Raw genomic sequence first — 19,294 nt, 5'->3', positions numbered from 1 at the left:
AAAGCTGCCTGTCCCCACCCAGCAGGAGCTGCAGTGCTGGTGTTGGGGGTCTCTGGTCACCCCGTCGGTTCCCTGGGGCACGCTGGGTTGGGCGCTCTGCCCGCGCTGGGCTGCAGGCGGCCATGCTGGGTGTGCCAGCGCCTGCCGGGAGCTGCAGGGGTGCGGACTCGGCTGCAGGCAGCAGCATCGCTCACGGGCGCGTAGCACGGCCCGGTCCTGGCTGAGACACGGCCCCGGAGCGCAGCGCCAGGGAGAGGTTTGGTGCCGTTTCCAGGGAGGCCGGTGGGATCCGCCCCCGACGTTGCGTCCGCCCCTGGCCCCGCCCCCGACGTTGCGTGCCGCCCTGCCCCCGCCCCCGACGCTGCGTCCGCTTTGGCCCCGCCTCCGACTTTGCGTCCGCCCCTGGCCCCGCCCCCGACGCAGCGTCCGCCCTGGCCCCGCCTCCGACGCTGCGTGCCGCCCTGGCCCCGCCTCCGACGTTGCGTCCGCTTTGGCCCCGCCCCCCGACGTTGCGTCCGCTTTGGCCCCGCCCCCGGCGCAGCGCCCGCCCCTGGCCCCGCCCCCGGCGCAGCGCCCGCCCCTGGCCCCGCCCCCGGCGCAGCGCCCGCCCCTGGCCCCGCCCCCGACGCAGCGTCCGTCCCTGCCCCCGCCCCCCGACGTTGCGTCCGCCCCTGGCCCCGCCCCCCGACGTTGCGTCCGCTTTGGCCCCGCCCCTGGCCCCGCCCCCGACGTTGCGTGCCGCCCTGGCCCCGCCCCCGACGTTGCGTGCCGCCCCTGGCCCCGCCCCCGACGTTGCGTGCCGCCCCTGGCCCCGCCCCCGACGTTGCGTGCCGCCCCTGGCCCCGCCCCCGACGTTGCGTGCCGCCCTGGCCCCGCCCCCGACGTTGCGTCTGCTTTGGCCCCGCCCCTGGCCCCGCCCCCGACGTTGCGTGCCGCCCAGGCCCCGCCCCCGACGTTGCGTGCCGCCCTGGCCCCGCCCCCGACGTTGCGTGCCTCCCTGGCCCCGCCCCCGACGTTGCGTGCCTCCCTGCCCCCGCCCCCGACGCTGCGTCCGCCCCTGGCCCCGCCCCCCGACGTTGCGTCCGCTTTGGCCCCGCCCCTGGCCCCGCCCCCGACGTTGCGTGCCGCCCTGGCCCCGCCCCCGACGTTGCGTGCCGCCCTGGCCCCGCCCCCGACGCTGCGTCTGCTTTGGCCCCGCCCCCTGGCCCCGCCCCCCGACGCAGCGTCCGCCCCTGGCCCCGCCCCCCGACGCAGCGTCCGCCCCTGTCCCCGCCCCCCGACGCAGCGTCCGCCCCGGCCCCGCCCCCGACGTTGCGTGCCGCCCTGGCCCCGCCCCCGACATTGCGTCTGTTTTGGCCCCGCCCCCTGGCCCCGCCCCCGACGTTGCGTCCGACCTGGCCCCGCCCCCGACGCTGCGTGCCGCCCTGGCCCCGCCCCCGACGCAGCGTCCGCTTTGGCCCCGCCCCCTGGCCCCGCCCCGACACTGCATCCGCTTTGGCCCCGCCCCCCCACGTTGCATCCGGTTTGGCCCCGCCCCCGACATTGCGTCCGCCCCTGGCCCCGCCCCCGACGTTGCGTGCCGCCCTGGCCACGCCCCCGACGTTGTTTTCGGTTAGGCCCCGCCCCGACGCAGCGTCCGCTTTGGCCCCGCCCTCCGGCCCCGCCCCCGACGTTGCGTCCGCCCCTGGCCCCGCCCCCGACGTCGCTGCCCCCCCCGCACTGCACAGCTCCCTGGCGCCGCCGCGTTCCTGCTCGTTGCTGCCACCCGGTGGCCACACGCGGGTACTGCAGCCCGCAGCTCACTGGCGTGCTGCCGCCGCCGTGTTTGTGCCCGCGTTCCTTCAGGCGGAGCACAGCCGGGCGGGGGGGGGTTCAGAAGAAGAGGAGGGGCAGGAGGGAGGAAGGAGAAAGCAGCGTCTGACCTGTCCAGTTCTCCCGGCAGTGCCAAGAGCTGCGGTGAGTCCCAGGCCCCCGGGACCTGTCGCCCCCCTTATCTGTCCCAGTCCCTTCCTGCCCCTCCCTTTCCCATTCTGTGAGGTTTTTTTTTTTTTTTCCTTCCCTACACCTCTCCTTTCTGTTCGTCTGTCCTGCTCCTCCTTCCTCTCTCACTTTCTCTCTCTTGTCCTGCTGCTCCCTTTTCTCTGTCTGCACTTTTGAGGATGAGTTATTTGACAACCTGGCAAACGGACAAATCAATTAATTAACTTGACAATGAAACAACTTTTGGGTGTCCTGACAGGGAACTGCCTTCATTATAAGACTGAACCCTCTGCCCAGGTGAAGACCCTTTCCCTGAGCACATGTAGTCGCAGAAGCATTACGTAAGCCGTTTTATCAATGCATGTTAATCACTCGCAATCAATATCTGATGGGCGTGTTTGGAAAAGCACCAACCTCTGATTTTTGTGTGTAACAGAAGCATGCAAACCTGCTGTGGGGGTGCTTGGTTTGTGGAAAAGTCCCCCAAGCAGCCAGGCCTGAATAAATACGCTATATCTCTCCTGAGGGGGTTCAGATGGGTTCATTGCACGCCGGGCACGAATCCTCTTTTGGGAGAACAGTTTTTTGGTGACCCGGCTGTAACGCCCTGCCCGGAGCGACCTGCTGACTCTTGGCGGGGAGACCCCGCTCTCTGGCCGCCAGCACGCAGCGACCTCCTGATCGGGGACCCCGTGAGGGCTCTCCCCGAGCAGAGTGGAGACGCGACGTGACGCTGCCACGCTCGGTAAAAGAGATATTGTTTGATTTAAGGTTGTGCATGCTCTTAAGGGGGGATTGTTGGTAAATTAGGTAAATTCATGTACATTTGACAGTGACGACTGGAGTATATATGAAGTGGTGGGTCAGAATGGGCTTTTTGGGTAAAAATACGGGAGCTCAGCCATTTAAAATGTCTCCTTGTTCCTCTCTCGGGCCTATCGTAAAATATTGAGGAAAATACCCCTATCCTTCCAGTGAAAAAACTGCATGATCCAGGATATAGACTGGCTCAAGATTTAAAAGCAATCAGTCACTGGTGGTGGACATCCACCCGGTAGCTCCTAATCCACATCCGTTGTTAACAACAATAACAGAATCAAATGGCTACTTTTCTGTTTTAGACTTAAAGGATGTCTTCTTTCGTATACCTTTGGAAGAAAACAGTCAGCAGATTTTTGCTCTTGAATGGGAAGGTCCGTCGACTGGAAAAAGAGCCCAACTTTGCTGGACGGTGTTACCCCAAGGATTTAAAAACAGCCTGGCCATTTTCGGAACAACCCCGGCTAAGAAGCTGGAGCAGGGGCCAGGTAAGGACAATCAAACAACCCTTCTTCAGCGTGTTGATGAAGTCTTGTTGGGGGCAGGTGCTGTTGAGACTTGTAAAGAAAAGACCGTCAGCCTCCTGAATTTTCTGGGAACGGCTGGGTACCGAGAGTCAGAAGGGAAGTACAAGTCACAAGACAGACTGTAACCTGTCCTGGGTTTGAGGTTTTCCCACGAAAACTGAGCAATGACAGAAAAGAAGCCGTTTGCAGAATGCCCCCCCCTCAGTCTAAAAGCGAGCTGAGAGGATTTCTAGCAATGGCCGGATGGCATCGCATGCGGATTCCGAATTTCGGCCTCTTAGCAAAACCCTTGTATGAGGCAACGAAGGGTCCTGAGGAGCTGCTAGAATGGGCTCCGGAACGCAGGAAATTTTTGATGCTATTAACCAGACTTTAATGGAAGTCCCAGCTTTAGGACTACCCACTCTGACTAAACTCTTTGCATTGTTCATGAAAAGGGTCACGTAGCGTTGGAATTCTAACTCGGCTTTTCGGAGACTGGCAAAGACCTGTGACTTACTTCTCTAAACAATTAGCTCAGGTGAGTTCAGGATGGCCGGGCTGTCTGCGGGCAGCCCAAGCTGCTGTGCTCGTTATGCAAGAAGCCAGAAAATTAACTGTGGTGCAGAAGATAACAATGCATGTCCCTCATGCTGTACTGACTGCACAGGAGCACAAAGGACGTTACTGGCTTGCACCGAGTTGTTTGTTACAGTATCAAGCCCTGTTATTGGAGCAAGACGACATCACCTTAGAAAAAAGTACAGTACTAAATCCTGCATCTTTAATGCCGACAGAGAGGAAAACTGACTCTAACCGTGATTGTTTACAAGTGATTGAACAGGCATGTGCCAGCAGACCTGACCCGAGAGATGCTCCCTCCAAACTCCAGCTGAGGGACTGTATATACTGACAGAAGCAGTTGCGTTCTGAAGGGGATAAGAAAGGCTGGTTGTGCTGCGGTGACACTCACTGAGGACTAGGAAGCTAAAGCATTGCCTCCAAATACCTCTGCACAAAAGGCTGAAATAATTGCCTCAACCAGGCCTTTGGAATTAGCCAAAGGAAAAAGAGTCAGTGTCTATACAGACTCTAAATGTGCTTTTGGGGTTGTTCGTGCCCATGGCGCAATTTGGAAAGAATGAGGACTTTGATCTGCTAGTGGCACACCTATAAAGCATGGAGCAGAGATTTTAAACTTGCTGGAAGCAGTACAGAAGCCGAAGGAGTCACCGTGATACATTGTAAAGCACATCAGAGAGGAAATGTGGATGTAATCCAAGGAAATCCGAGGACAGAGGAAGCTGCAAAACGAGTGGCGCTCAGTGCTCCTAGTGTTCTAATTCCATCAAGGGAGATGCAAGTAGAACCCCCGAGGTCTAAAGAGAAAGACAATGAATTGGCTGAGTTACTAAAACACAAAAGCACGGTGGGGGGTGGTAGATCACCCCACACGGGCAATGCGTAGTGACTCCTGAAAACGTGAAAAAGTCAACGACTAAAACCCGTGAAGAAATGCACGTGGGAGCAGCAGCAGTGGTCGGATCAGGAAGACATTACGCAGTCGGGGTCAAAGTGTTGCTCCCTTTCAAAAGTGTGAGTAACCCCTGTGAGATTTGTTTCAGGAACAGTCCAAAGATACAAGCCCGACGCCCCCCGGGAGAGGTAAGAAAAGGCGTAACTCCTGGTGAGTGCTGGCAAATAGATTTTTCAGAATTGCCAAGGTGTAACCAGTACCGATGTTTACTGGTACTGGTGGATGCCTTCTCTGGGTGGCCCGAAGCTTTCCCATGTCAAACCAGCAAGGCAAAAGCGGTAACAAAGGGTTTACTAAAAGAAATTATTCCAAGGTTTGGGGTTCCTTTAGGCATGTCCTCTGACAGAGGTCCACATTTTATAGCTGAGGTTGTCAAGAATATGAGCAAAATAGTAGGGATGGGCTGGAACTGACACACCCCCTGGGGGCCCCAATCCCGTGGACAGGTAGAAAGAATGAATCAAACACTAAACCGGCAAATTTCTAAATTATGCCAGGAAGTCCAAGGAAAATGGGTTGAAGCTTTGCCACTTGCCCTGCTGAGGGTTAGAGTGACTCCTAGAACTAGAGGAAGGATAAGCCCGTGTGAAATCTGCACGGCAAACCTTCTAACGTCAGTCTGACAGGGAGGCCCAAACACTTGCATCTCGTAGGGGAAAAGGTATGAACCGGGTGAGGTGTTGGGTTCCATCCACAAATACGTCCCTTTAAGAGCACCCGTAGCCCTTGATTTCCCGGCACACTCCTTGTGTGCCAGAGATCAGGTCTGCCTACGGACGGGGAAGGACAATCCCTGTGAGGAACAGCAGAAGGGACCCCATCGAGTGTCGCTCACCGGGAGCGCTGCTGTGAAACTGGGAGGAGTGGAACCCTGGGTCCCTGACACGAGGGTAAAGGAAACACCTCCTGGGCTGGGGCGTCGGTGCCTGAGGGGCCTTGGAAATGCACTTTAAGACGCAGTTAACGAATCGCACCTGCAATGCTGCTGAAACCTTGGTTCATCCAGGTTGTACACAAGGAATATCTCTGGTTTGTGTCCTTACAGCTGTGGGGGGAAGAGCCGTATTGATCTGTTTGTACAGAGAATTTGACTTGTGCTAAGGATGGACACCAGAGCTGGAGGTGGAAGTCTCGGGAAGTTGATGAGCGCTTCCGTTAGACGGTATTGAGCGTCAGTTCTTGGCGATTGGAACTTGTCGCTTAATTCCGTGTGTGCCGCTTTGGAGACGGAAACCCCGAGCAGCCCGGTGTGAGCCCCGCGGTGTGTACAGCAGGGTGAGCCTCCCGGGGGGAATCGCTGCCGGGCGCTTTGCACTTGCCCGCGGCCGCGGTTCATCCCGGTGCCGGTCGCTACAGTTACCGCGGGGGGGGAGCGTGGGCCGGGCTGGAGGAGCCCCCGGGGCGGGCAGTGAGGCTGCGGGCAGCGGCCCCTCCCTGTCCGGGGCGGTGCTGGAGGAGGAGCCGGTGCAGCCGCGGGAGCAGCAGAGGGAAGGGGAGCGGGGCCGCGCGGGCGGTCGCCTGGCGGCTGCCGGGGAAAGCCGCGACGGGGGGGGGCGGCGGGACCGGCGGCAGAAGCCGCTCCGGGGCGGGGCCGGGCGGGGCCGGGCTTGCGGGTGCGCGAGGGGTGGTTTTGGGGCGGTTCGTGCGGTTTCCCGCGGGCTGCCCGCGGCTCCCCCAGGACCGGTGTGCCCGTGCCCCGGCAGTGCCGCAATCCCCAAGCGCTTCCCAGACCTGCCCGTGGGGCTCTGGGGGTGCAGGGCTGTGGGGTGGCTGCATTCCCCCCCCCACCCCTCGGCATCGCCCGTGGGGACTGCGGAGGGGGTCAGAGAGCAGACGGGGTGAGCGGTGCTGTGGCCAGAGATGGAGGCAACGTTTTGCCTTCCTGGGGCTTGAGAACAGACGCGTGGGGCTGATTGTGGGGCTCAGAAACAGCCGGAGTTGTGTGGCTTTGGGCTCAGAAACAGAGGTCAAGTCGTGCGTTTTGGGGACTTGAGAAGAGGCTCAGCAGGCAGGTTTTTGGGCTCAGAAAGAGGCACTAAGGCAGCTGGTTTGGGGGCCAAAAGCAGAATGCAGTTTGGCTGGTTTTGCAGGCAGGTGAGAGGCGGAGGGTGTGGGAGGGCCCTGGGGGCTGCGGGGGAGAGGAGGGGGTGGGGGTCGGGATGGCATGGGACCCCGAAGCTTGGGAGGCCGGCGTGCACCAGCCCAAACTCCACGTCTGAGGTGGTCTCTGGGGGGAAACGTGCTTTTCAGACCCTACGTGCCCTCTTCGAGCTCAGCAATTCTTTGTACGCTGCTTAGAATAATGATGACCTGATTAATAATACAAAGTAATGAATGCTTGGAGAATGTACAAGGCGGATGTTCACTCCTAATACTCAAGCTCTGACCGTGATTGATTTACAGCCTTGTCAAAGCCCAGGCTGTTGCCGGTAGCTGGAGCCTGTGAGGAGAAAGAGCTGAAATCAAGCGGAGTTCCAGTGCAGAGCTGAAGTATCACTGAGCCAGACCTGTAGCCAGCAGGAGCTGGAGGGAGACGGGGTGTCCGCTGTCTGGAGCCGGCATTAGCCAGAGCCACGATTCTCTGCGGCTCTGAGGAGCAGGAGCTGCGCTCAGTCGGGGTGTCGACTGGCTGCAGCACCCCTTGGCTCGACGGCGGAGGCTCCTCAAAGAGCACAGGATTTGAGGCGAGTTGGTGAGAGAGAGGAGCAGCTGGGCAGGAGCCACAGAGCGAGGGATGGCTTCTGAGTACGACGGATGCTTTATCTCTCTGGTTTTCTGGCTTCCATGGGAGATGCTGGCTGCAACACCTGCTCTTTGGGGGCAGCACGGCACTTCCCGGGAGGGTGCTGTTGCAGTAGTCAGTGCTGGCTGGCGTGTCAGTGACTGGCGGCGCTCTGTCTTGCAGGTGATGGAGAAGAACCTGGTGAATGCGGGAGCATCCCAGTGAGATGATGTGCTCCTGGTGAGGATGGATTCTGGACCGTGCTCTCTGAAAGGTAAGTCAAGGGGCAAAAGCCGTGCGTCGGGTGGGGCCGGCAGAGGCTCTACCATCAGGGCTGTGGAGAGGGCTATTTAGGCTTCCGTAAGTCTGGGGGAAGAGAGCAGGGTCTGTCCCACAGGACGTGCATGTTCTGGCCTCTGTCTGTGTCCTCGTGTCACTTGTGGTGTCTGTGTTCTATGCGGTGCCTTCCCCACGTCTCTGTGGTGCCCCGTGGGCTCTCTGCACGGCGCATGCACCTTGGCAGGTGTCCATAGGGTCTCGGATGCCTTGTTGCTTTGGAAAAGAGCCCGTGGAGCACTCCCTGTCTCGTGAGTGGAGCTTACAGCGTGTTTTGCATCACAGATGTTTGTGGAGGGTTGCCTTTGCGGTGGAGATCTGGGCCAGAATGACAGCTCTGCTCTTCAGAGTTCTGTTTCCATAGAGGTCCCTCCCCTACAGCACTTTCACCCCCGTGTCCTTGTGGGCCTCGGCCTTAAAGCCCGGCTCCTCCCACGTTGGTAGTTCTGGTTGTGTATTGCACTGCAGCACTCGCTGTCGGATTTGACCACGCCTTGCTTTGCAGGGCTTTGTGTTCTGCAGGTGACACAGGGCCATCTGGATCCCCACAGCAAATCCTCGAGCGAGGTTTGCCGGAGTGTACAAACGCAAGCGAAGGAGGAGCAGGAGTGGGGCCCGTTGCGAAACATCTTCCTTGGCTCCCGGTTAGGAAGGCTGACACCGTGGGGTGTGTGGAGCAGTGACGCTGTCCAGGCGCACGGTGAGGCAGTTCCAGAGGTGGGTTTAGAACGGGGGTGATCTGCCACTGTGGCAGGTGGGCAGTGAAAGGGATGTTTGGGTGAGGGGTGGATCGAGTGGCTGTTGAATGAGCATCAGTTCCTGAATGTGTCTAACCTTGTGTGTGTGAATTTTTTTTCATTTCAGGTTGTGTTTAATGTTGAGATAGTAAATGTTTTTTTAAAATTCTATTTAAAAAAAAGCCCAGCTGGGGGTTCGTATCTCTCTTACTCAGACAGAACCCTTCCTCAGGCTTTCTCTGTGCCCCAGAGCTCTCTCTCAGTCTTCACTGTTGTCTTGGATGTCTCCATTCAGTCGCTCATCCCCTGAGGACATCTGCACATTGCTGGAATGCCTTGACTTTTGCACCGTGTCCAAGAGCTGCCTTCTGTCTCTCTTTCAGTCTCAGCACCCTGCTCCTGCTGTCATCATCACACCTACTGAGGCCAACCTCGTGCCCCGCAGCCCTCTTTTGACACCGTGGCGCACTCTGCACCCTTCTTCCTCTCTGACACCCTTTCCTGATGCCACCTTTCATCTCCAGAACGCTCATGTTGTCCTCTGTGCTAGCTAGGATACCTACCTGGTCCCCTGAGGACACCTGCAGTTTCTTCAAATCCCCTCTGGACTTCTTCGTCATGTCCTCGAGCATTCTTTTGGCTGTCCTCCATTGCTACTGTCACGATGCCTCCCGAGGTCTTGGATGATCCCTGCAGCACACTTTTAGCCCTGTAAGTTTCCTCTGGACTTGTTTTGTCACAATAGCACCTCTCCTAAGATCTCTGTTCTGAAAAAAGAACATTCTTTTTCTTCTTTATGCCACCTAGGATGCCTCCTGAGACCTTCTCTGTGTACCACAGCCCTGTTTTAGCTCTGTAGTGGACTTGGACTCTCTCTCATGCCCTCAGAAACCCATCCTCAGGTGTGTTTGTACCTCAGAGCACTCTTAATCATCCTCTGTGCCATCTAGGGTGTTGGCATTTGGTCCCAGCCTCCTGACAACATCTGTACTGTTCAAATCCCCTCCAGACTTCCTCCTCATGTCCCTGAGCCTTCTTTGGTGCCTTTGGCCCAATCAGGACCTCTCTAAGGGTGTCATGATGCCTATCAATGCCTTCAAGGTTCCCCCTAGCAGACTTCTAGCTTTGTAGCAGACCTCGCAGCCATCTCATTCCCTCAGAGGGCTTCCCGAGTGTTCCTGCTATCTGTGACCCAGCCCAGTCAGTCTGTCCTCTCTTCCCTCTAGCCGTGCCTCTGTTCGTTCCCTGGCCCTCTGATGACGTGTTTCCTTGGTTCAGATCCCCTCGGGATTTAATCGTCATGTCCCCAATCCTTTTTCTGTCTCTCGGGGTCCCTCGGGACAGTTCTCCTCCCAGTCATGATGCCTCCCAAGACCTTTCTTGTGGTCCGGTTCTGTCCTGTAGCACTGTAGGTGGGGCCATCTTTGAGCCACAAACGAACTCATTTGTTCCTCTGTGCTAGCCAGGATTCCCGTGTTTCGTTCCCAGCCACCCAAGACCATCTGTACTCTGCTCAGGTGATCACCCGAGTTCCTCCTGGTTGTCCCTCACCTTCGTTTATCTATCAGCCCTGCCCCCACGATCCCTCTCCTCACAGTCTCAGTGCCTGATGAGACCTCCCTCGATCTCCACAGCACCTTGAGGCACTCGATCTCCTTTTCCCTCTCTCTCTCGTTCTGTCAGAGCCTCCCTCCTTTCTTTGCTGTGCAGCGCTCCTTTTTCTTTCTCTCTGCCATCGAGGGTGTCTCCGTTTGGTTGTTCTCTCAGTCATCTGTAGTTTGCCCAGATGCCCTCCTGAGACTCCAGGGCCCTCGCTGTGTCTGCAAGGCTTCTTTTCTTATCCTGCCCCCTCCTAACTCCTCTGCTCTCTATAACAATGTCTTCTGAGTCCTCTTGTGTACTCCACCGCACTCTTGTGGCACTTCAGCTCCCTTTGGATTTTGTTTTTTGGTGCTCTTCAGAGCACTCTTCTCTTACACTCTGGCATGTCAGTCTGCACACGTATCTGGGTTGGAACTGCCCTGCCTGGGGGCACAGCGATGTCAGTCAGGGGAAGAATAGCACTAAGAGTCTGTAGTTAATGTTGATTTGCCTGGACTGTTTAGGTACAGCCCGTACAGCCCCCTCAGAGCAAGCAGCCCTCAGCAGCAGGCAAGGATGTCACGGGGATGACCAGAGCTGTCTGGGAGAGGCTGCGGGAGTGGTAGTTGAACAGATGGAATCTCAAAGGTGTTAAGGCTCGTGTGTGTAGGGCTTAATGCTGTTTTGTTTTTATGTTTTTTTTTTAATGGCAGGCTGTAATGAGACCCTAGACGGTGTTCATACATGGAGTCAAGAACTCTGGAATTGTTAAGCTGTCACTCAGCATCCAGGTGACTTGTTTAAAAATTTTTTTCAGATCCAGAGGGACAATATATGCACCAAGGAGTGACAGAGGCAGCGAGCAGGGCACTGTAAGAAGGTGGGTCAGCGTGTGATGTAGGAGGAGAAGATGTGACTGGTTGCTACATGACTAGCTTATCGGTTTGGTTTTTTTTTTTTTATTTTGAAGGTGCAAAGCAATGAGCAAAGCAGGATATCAGCACCGGAGGTGTCTCGGGCAAGGTGAGACGAGTGGGCTGAAGTAGCAGTTATTTTTCAGGTGTCGTACTGTTGGTGAAGCTAGAAGCATCTCCTGTTGTCTGTGTCTTACAGGTGGTACCCAGGCCTCGACGTGGTGACCGGTAAATGTCAGAGGCAGGGTGGGTGAGCAGCCAAGGTAACGGGGCAGGAGATGGCAGTCGGTGTGGGCAGGCTGCAGGTTCAGCTTGTGCCTCTCACTTTGGTTTTTGCAGGTGCCACATGTAGGCTGGGAGGGGCGAAGCCGCGTGCCGCTGAGCAGTCCAGGACAGCGAGGCAGTTGTTGGCTGGGTCAGGGTTTTCGTGCAGAGAATCATGTGGCAGCTCGATGAAGCATTTCTCTTTGGTTTTGCAGGTGCCGGGCAGGCTGCCTTTGGAATCGGATGAGCGTTTGAGGTGAGCTGGGTAGTAGAGAGGAGGAGCACGGGGCTGGTGATTTCTCGCAAGCACAGTGGTAGCTCTGTGTCTTTTGGTATCGTAGGTGCCACGGGCCACGCTGGCCGCAGCGTCCGACACTGGACTCTGCGCAGAGCAGCTGAGCGGAAAGCCTCATGGCTGTTGAGGTGGAGGGTGTTGTGACAGAGGTGTGTCAGCTGACGTGATGGTGACTGCTGGCACTGGGATTTTTTTGCAGATGATGAAGAGGAACCTGGCAGCTGCAGGAATATCCTGGTTAGCTGATGTGGTTTTTGTTGAGGATGGATTCAAACCCCTGGCCCTCTGACAGCTGAGTTGAGGGATCAGGGACCGCTGCCCTACGGTGTCTGATCTTGACTTCAGTTAGAAAGAGACTTTACAAAATGGAAACCTTTCTCAAGGAAGTTTCATTTTATGAACTCTCCATCAGAGTGGATCTTCAGAGATGATGTATTTGGCAGTAGTACTCTTGGGCGGTGCAGCTGGCCAGACGTCCCTGCTAATTATGGAACACACCAAACCCCCCCCTTGTCAAGTTGTAGGTGTGTATTTTGGAGATAGACAGTCTAATGGTATCAGCTCACAGCTGGGCGAGTTCAGGGAATGCAAAAGGAAAATCAAATACACATCTAATAAAAACGCTTCTATAAGCATATGCCCAGCTTGACACTAAAGAGTGAAGGACTGAGCTTTATTCTTTGTTTTACTCTTTTAAAGTTTTACACTTCACTGCTGATTTTATTGACCCAGCAAGCAGGATGTGCAGCAGCAGCGCAAGGGCCGCGGCGGTTGCGGCAGATCCGTCAGCTGTAGGTTGTGATGACGGTACGACCTCGTCCTGCAGCCTCGCAGGGTTCCCTCCCTGCAGCCCTGCTGTACGGACGGGATGAGACATTCCGACACCAGCAAGAGCGTTTGCTTTTATGGGCAGGATGTGCTCGGGATCGTATCGATCTGCCTTGCTGGTGATTTGAGGAGTTGGAATCGCTCCGGCCTTGCCAGGGTGTGTTGTATGTGGAGCTGACCTCTTCCCACAGCGTCCTCCCCGAGCTCCACTGATACCCTGTCCCTTATTCTGATGGAACTTTCTTCTGTGTTATTTTTTCAAGATGCTGGAAGAGGATTTGGGGTTTTTGTTTTTCAGGTGTGTTGTAAGCGTCTCCTGATGCTCAGTGGGTCCCCCCGGGCCAGGTTTGCCTGGTGGCCGTTAACCCCCTGACAGCGGGGCCAGCCCTGTGTCGCTGCCACGGCACAAAAATACCCCAAGCGCCCTGATTCTGGGTCTGCAATGGAAGGAAAAAAACCCAGTTTTTTTGGGAAAAAAACCTTCAATTTGGGGCTACTGGGAAAGCCAAACCTGCCTGGATTGGTGCAGCTGGAGAGTAGAAAACCCATTTTCATGCACAAAACCAAAAATCACCAATTTTGATGTGGAGAAGTGCTGAAAAAAACGAAGTGGAGTATTTCAGAAAAGCACAAAAACCCCCAGTTTTTGTGTTACAGAAATAAACCCACACCCAATTTGGGGAAAATCTGGGGTGAGACGCTGGCTGTTGGAGGGGCATTGCAGGGTGTTCTCTGGTGAGCATTATCCGGTACGGGTCAGTTTTCCAGAGTGGATCATCTGTTGGGGTTGTCCCAGGTGAATGGTTAAAAATCGCTTATTGCAGCCCGGCGATCGCGCATGCCCGCTGGCGCGGCCGCATTCCTGCTCGCTGCTGCCACCGTGTGGCCAAAAGCGGGCATTGCAGCCCGGAATTATCTTTGCGTGCCCCCCGCCCAGCGCGCATGCGCGGCTCCTGGCCCCGCCCCCGATGGCTCCGCCCTCCGCAGCGTGCATGCGCGGCTCCTGGCTCTGGCCCCCCCCCGCCCAGCGCGCATGCGCGGCTCCTGGCTCCGTCCCCGCCTCCCGCTGGCTCCGCCCCCGACCAGCGCGCACGCGAGGCTCCTGGCTCCGCCCCCGCCCCACTGGCTTCGCCCCCGACCAGCGCGCATGCGTGACTCCCTGCTCTGCCCCCCCCCCCCCCCCCTCCGCACAGCGCACATGCGCGGCTCCTTGCTCCGCCCCCCGCCCACGGTGGCTCCGCCCTCGACCAGCAAGCATGCGTGACTCCCGGCTCCGCCCACCCGCCCAGCGCGCATGCGCGGCTCCTGGCCACGCCCCTGCCCCGCTGGCTCCACCCTCCCACCCAGCGCGCATGCGCAGCTTCTGGCTCCGCCCCCGATAGCTCCACCCGCGCTGGCTCCGCCCCCCACCCAGCGCGCACGCGAGGCTCCTGGCTCCGCCCGCGCCCCCACTGGCTCCTCCCCCGACCAGCGCGCATGCGTGACTCCCGGCTCTGCCCCCCCCCCGGCCAGCACGCATGCGCGCCTCTTGGCTCCGCCCCCCTCCCGCGCTGACTCCTCCCCACCTCCAGTGTGCATGCGTGGCTCTTGGCCCCACCCCCCACCTGCGCTGGGTCCGCCCCCCCGCCCAGCGCGCATGTGCAGCTCCTGGCTCCGCCCTCCCACCCGTGCTGGCTCTGCCCCCGCCCAGTGCGCATGCGCGGCTCATGGCTCCGCCCCCGCCTCCCGCTGGCTCCGCCCCCGACCAGCGTGCATGCGCGACTCCCGGCTCTGCCCCCCCCCCAGCACGCATGCGTGGCTCCTGGCTCCGCCCCCGCCCAGCGCGCATGCGCGGCTCCTAGCTCCGCCCCCACCCAGCCCGCATGCGGGGCTCCTGGCTCCTCCCTCACCACTCATGCTGGCTCCGCCCCTGCCCAGCACGCATGCGCAGCTCCTGGCTCCGCCCCCGCTGGCTCCACCCTCCCACCCAGCACGCATGCGCAGCTCCTGGTTCCGCCCTCGATGGCTCCGCCCACCCGCAGCATGCTTGCGCGGCTCCTGGCTCCGCCCCCGCCCCCACTGACTCCGCCCCACCTCCAGTGCGCATGCGTGGCTCCTGGCGCGCGCGCGCTCTCTCTCTCATTCCCCCCCCCCCCCCCCCCGCAGCTGCGCATGCGTCTCCGGGACTGGAGGACTGGCAGGTCATAGAGGGCGGGTTCGGAGGACTGAGGGGTACTTTAGGCGTTTAATAACGGTCTTGGTTGTTATAGTTACCGCGGGCAGCGGCTCCTCCTTGTCCGGGGCGGTGCTGGAGAAGGAGCCGGTGCGAGCCGAGGGAGCAGCAGAGAGAAGGGGAGCGGGGCCGCGCGGGCGGTCGCCTGGCGGCTGCCGGGGAAAGCCGCGACGGGGGGGCCGCGCGGTGCGGCGGGACCGGGGGCAGAAGCCGCTCCGCGCCGGGTCGGGCGGCGTCGGCGCTGCCCGGAGCCGCGCTGTGGCGCGCGGGGCTGCGTTCGGCCGGGCTTGTAAGAGCTGAGAGACACCCGCGTATTCTTTTAGGGGAAGGACTGGAGCTACAGAAGAAGAAGGGAGGAGAGAAGGAGAAAGAAGGGTGTGAAGTGGTAAATTTCCCTGGCAGCGCTGAGAGCGAGAGCTGTGGTGAGTCCTGAGACCATGGGGTCCTCTTGCCCCTCGAGTGCATGTGGGCCCTCCCCTGTTGCTTTCTCTATCCCACACTGATGTGATTTTTTTTTTTTTTGCTTCCCTTTACCTCTGCTCTTCTCTCTTCTGTCCTGCTCCCTCTCCCTCTTTCACTCTCTTCTTCTAGCTCTGCCTTTTTCTTTTTGTCCTGCTTCCTCTCCTTCTTTTTTTTTAATTCTCTGTCTCGCTCCTGTAACCTAGTGCTGGTTTTTTCCTTTTCCCGTTCTTCGTCCTGATTGGCATCGATCCCTTTTCTCCCACAACTTCTCTGGCCTGTTCCCACTCATTCTTTTTCTCTCTGTGCCTGCATGTGCCGCCATGTGTCCCTGACTGCCTATTGCCCTCCCCCCTTCTCCACCTCTGTCTCTTTGTCTTGCTCACTGACGCCCACCCCCCTAATTCTGTATCTCCCTGTCCTCCACCCTCTTCACCTCGCCCTCTCTCGGACCCTTTGTGCTGCTCCCTGCCTCGGCTATTGATTACTTCATGTGTCCCTGTCTTCTCTCATGCTCCACCTCTCTGTCATTGTCTCTGTTGCTCTTGTTGATTCCAGGCCAGCATCCTGCTCTGTGTCCCTCTCCTTTCCGCAGTAGTCTCCTGCTCTCTGGCTCCCTGTCCCTCACCTCTCTTCTAGATGCCTCTGTCCTGCCTCCTCTGTTTTCTGATCCCTCTGGCCTGCTACCCATCACTGGCTTGGCGTTCTTTCTCCACCTCTCTGCCTCGGTCCTGTCCCTCTCCTCCTCTCTCAGTGGCTATTGTTTCTTTCTCCATCACTGCCTCGCTGCCTGTCCCTTTTCTCTTCTTCTCTCTGTCCTCCATCCTCTCCTGAACATTTTGCCTGTAGAGCTCCATACCACTGCCCATCCCATTGTTTCTTGGTATATCCCCCTGCCCAGCTCAGTGTCCCGTTATTTCTTGTGTTGTGCTCCCTGGCTTTTTTCAAATCCTGCAGCCCAGCCATGGTTTTAATCTCTCCCTCTACTTGTCCTGATCTGTGCAGGTTTTTCTCTCTCTTATTTCCTCAACCACTCCAGCTTGTTCTGTACCTTTGGTATCGCTCTCGCTCCTCTTCTCAGTCCATTTCTCTCTCGATCCATCTGCTCTGCTCCTCGCTTATCAGTTGCTCTCTCTTTCCTCTGTCCTACTCCTGCACGTAGTGTGTGATTGAGTGAGGTTCCATGTCTAGCAGGCCTCATCTCATAAGAGCTGTGAGACTCCTACATATTCTCTGAAGTGGAGGACAGCCCGGCAACAGGAGCTACAGAAGAGGAAGGGAGAAGACAAAGAGAAGGAAGAGTCTGACCTGTCAAATTCTCCCAGCAGCACTGAGAGCTGCGGTAAGTCCCGAGCGCTCGGGGCCCTCTCATCCCTCTTGTGTGTCCTGGTCCCTCCCTGTCTGTCTTCTAGACTCCTCTCTTTCTGATGCTGCTCAGATTTTTTTGCTCACCTGTATCTTCCTTCTCCATCTTGCTTGGAGCAGCTCCCTGTCCCCATCTTGTAGGTCATCCCTCTCTCTGCCCTGTACCCTGCCACTATTGTTGCCTTTCTCCATCCCTTTCTGTCCAGGTCTCTGTCCCTATTGATTAATTCCTCCCTCTTCTTCCTGCACCTGCTGCTATTCCCTGCGATCTCCATCTCTCTCTGTCCGACTCCCTGTCCCCAGTTTTTCATTCCTACCTCCCCCCCTCATAGCCTGTCTGGCCTTTTTCCTCGGTGTCTTTCTCTCTGGCTGACTCCCTTCTGCTATTTTTTATTTCCTCCCTATCCATCTTGTTGCCCATCGCTCTTTTGTCTTCTCTCTCATGTCTCTCTGTCTGTCTTCCAGTTACTGTTCTTTAATTCCTCCCTCTTCCCTGTAGCTTGCTGCTATTTTTTTTCCCATTCTCCATCATGCTCTGTCTGGTGCCCTGTCCCTATTTATCAATTCCTCCCTCTCTGCCTTGCGGTCTGTCTCTTTTCCCCATTTAATTTTTGCCCCTCTCTCTGTCTGTATCCTTGGCCCTGGTTTTTGGATTCCTTCCTCTGTGCCCCATACCCCGTGTGGTCTTTTCTCTTTTGTGGTCTGTTTCTGGCTGGCGCTCTGTTACTATTCAGTAATTCCTCTCTTGACGCCTTGTAGTCTGTTGCTTTTGTCCTTTCTCCATCTCACTGTCTCTGTTTCCCCTGTTTTAGAATTCCCCCCCTTTTCTTTCTGTATGCATTGGTGTTAGTTTTTGTCTCCAGGTCTCTTTTTTACTGTCTCTCTGTCCCTGTTTCCTAATTCTTCCTTCTCTGCCCTGTAACATGTAGCTCTGTGGTTTGATTTGTGTTCCTCCCCTGCCCTTTCCCTCCATCGTTTGCTGTCCTGACTCCCCATCCCTGTTGCTTTTTCCTCCCTCTGTGCCCTGTTCTTTGTAGCTTTTTTGTCTTTCACCATCTCTCTTGGTCTTGCTCCCTGCCCCTATTCTTTTTCCCTCCGTGTCTGTTGTACTGCCCATCCCAGGTTTTTTCTGCATCTCTGTCCTGCTCCTCATCCTTCTTTGTTGGTCTCTGTCCTGCTCCTTCTTCCTCTTTCTGTTGCCTCTTTTCTTCTCTCCCTGTTGCTTCTTTCTCCATATCCGTGTTGGGCTCCCTGTCCCCATATTCTCACCACCCCGTTCCTTGCCTCTTGTTTTCTCGCTACCCCCATACTGGCCAGCCGGCTGCCCCTTTTCTCCTGTCTTCTAGTGTCCTGCACCCTGCTCCTCATTTTTGGCAGTCTCCAGCTCTGCCCAGCAGCCTGTTGCTCCAGGAGCCGACTGACTGACTGACTGTTCCCTGCTGGCCTGAGGAGTGTGGCTCTGGGAACAAGCGCCCGGGTGTGCCAGTGGCAGGGGGAGCATTAGGGGCCCTGAGACCGGGAGCAGACTCCCTTCTGGGACTTGTTATGTGTGTGTCTGAATAAACACTTGCTGTCTGCTGGCTGCCTTTTGTGCTTTCTTTTCCCAGGGGTAGGGGTGATGATGCCCTGTGGGGGTGGGGGGATGGCCTGCAGCTGTGGGCTGGAGCTGGAGGGGCCACAGGTGTGGGCAATGAGGCTGATGGCAGTGGCCGCTCCCTGTAAAGGGGTTGCTCCAGGTGGAGGGGTGGGTGCTGCTGTTGAAAGCAGGGATGCCCTTGGAGGGGTCAGTGTAAACCAGGGGAGGAGCAGAGCAGTGGCTGAGCATTTCTGGGCTGTGGCTGCACCGAGGGAGAAGGTGAGTGGAACTGTGCAATCAGCTGGGAGCTCCTGGGGAAGGAGCTTGTGGGGAGGATGGTGGTGTCTGCAGGGTGACAATGGGGTAGCACAGAGAAGCAAGGGGACACTGCTCGGTGTTGCAGCCGGGGACACTGTGGGGCAGGCTGTCCAGGGCTGCGCCTGGTGGGGTTTCTGGGTGCGTTGGCAGGGGTTGGGAGGGGTGAACAATGGTGTCCCTGCAGCATCAGAAAGTAGAGAAAGCTGCCTCTCACAACACAGCAGGAGCTGTAGTCCTGGTGTATGGGGTTTCTGGTCAGCCACGTTGGTTCCCCGGGGTGTGCTGGGACGTGTGGTCTTCCAGCACTTGGCTTGCAGGCGGCCATGCCGTGTTTGCCAGCGCGTGCCAGGAGCTGTGGGTTTTGCAGACTTGGCTGCCAGGCAGCTGCATTGCTCACGGGCACACGTAGCACAGCATAGTCCTTGCTACCACTACGGCCCCTGTAACGCAGCACGAGGGAGAGTTTTGTTACTGCTTTCATGTGGTTTCCTGTGGGCTTCCGGCTGCTCCCCAAAAAGCGTTGTGCCCGTACCTCGAGAGCGCGTGCGCAGTGGTGCACTGCCCGGCATCCAACGAGCAGTGCTGCTGCCGGAGATTGGTGTGGGAGATAAACGCATGCAGCTGATCACACAGTGATTAAGCAATGCCTACTTTAATATGGTGGACAAGCCTTTTATCATGCAGGTGAGAATCACAAGATACAATCACACGGTACAGTTCTTTCTGATTGGACAGTTAGCTTTGCACATGCTCCTTAGGCTCTCTTCTGATGGGATGAGAACTGCCACATCGACATTGTACAAACTTCTTCTCTGCCCAGGCCAACACCCTGAAGCTGTTTACCT

General features: G+C 57.5%; 1 long non-coding RNA gene across 2 annotated transcripts; it reads left to right on the top strand.

Moving 5' to 3' along the window:
* The first annotated feature begins 14,775 nt into the window (after positions 1–14,775).
* Positions 14,776–18,137, top strand: LOC141935446 (uncharacterized). Of its 2 annotated transcripts, none has more exons than XR_012626554.1 (3): positions 14,776–15,153; positions 15,749–16,532; positions 17,902–18,137. It is a non-coding gene; the product is annotated as an uncharacterized LOC141935446 (long non-coding RNA). The 2 variants fall into 2 exon arrangements; XR_012626553.1 differs by having other exon boundaries at positions 15,323–16,532.
* Positions 18,138–19,294: the final 1,157 nt, after the last annotated feature.

This window comes from Strix uralensis, chromosome 2 (genome assembly GCF_047716275.1).
Source record: "Strix uralensis isolate ZFMK-TIS-50842 chromosome 2, bStrUra1, whole genome shotgun sequence".
Classification (NCBI taxonomy): Eukaryota; Metazoa; Chordata; class Aves; order Strigiformes; family Strigidae; genus Strix; species Strix uralensis.
The sequence above is the reverse complement of the archived record's forward strand: the minus strand, read 5'-3'. Positions and strand labels throughout refer to the sequence as shown.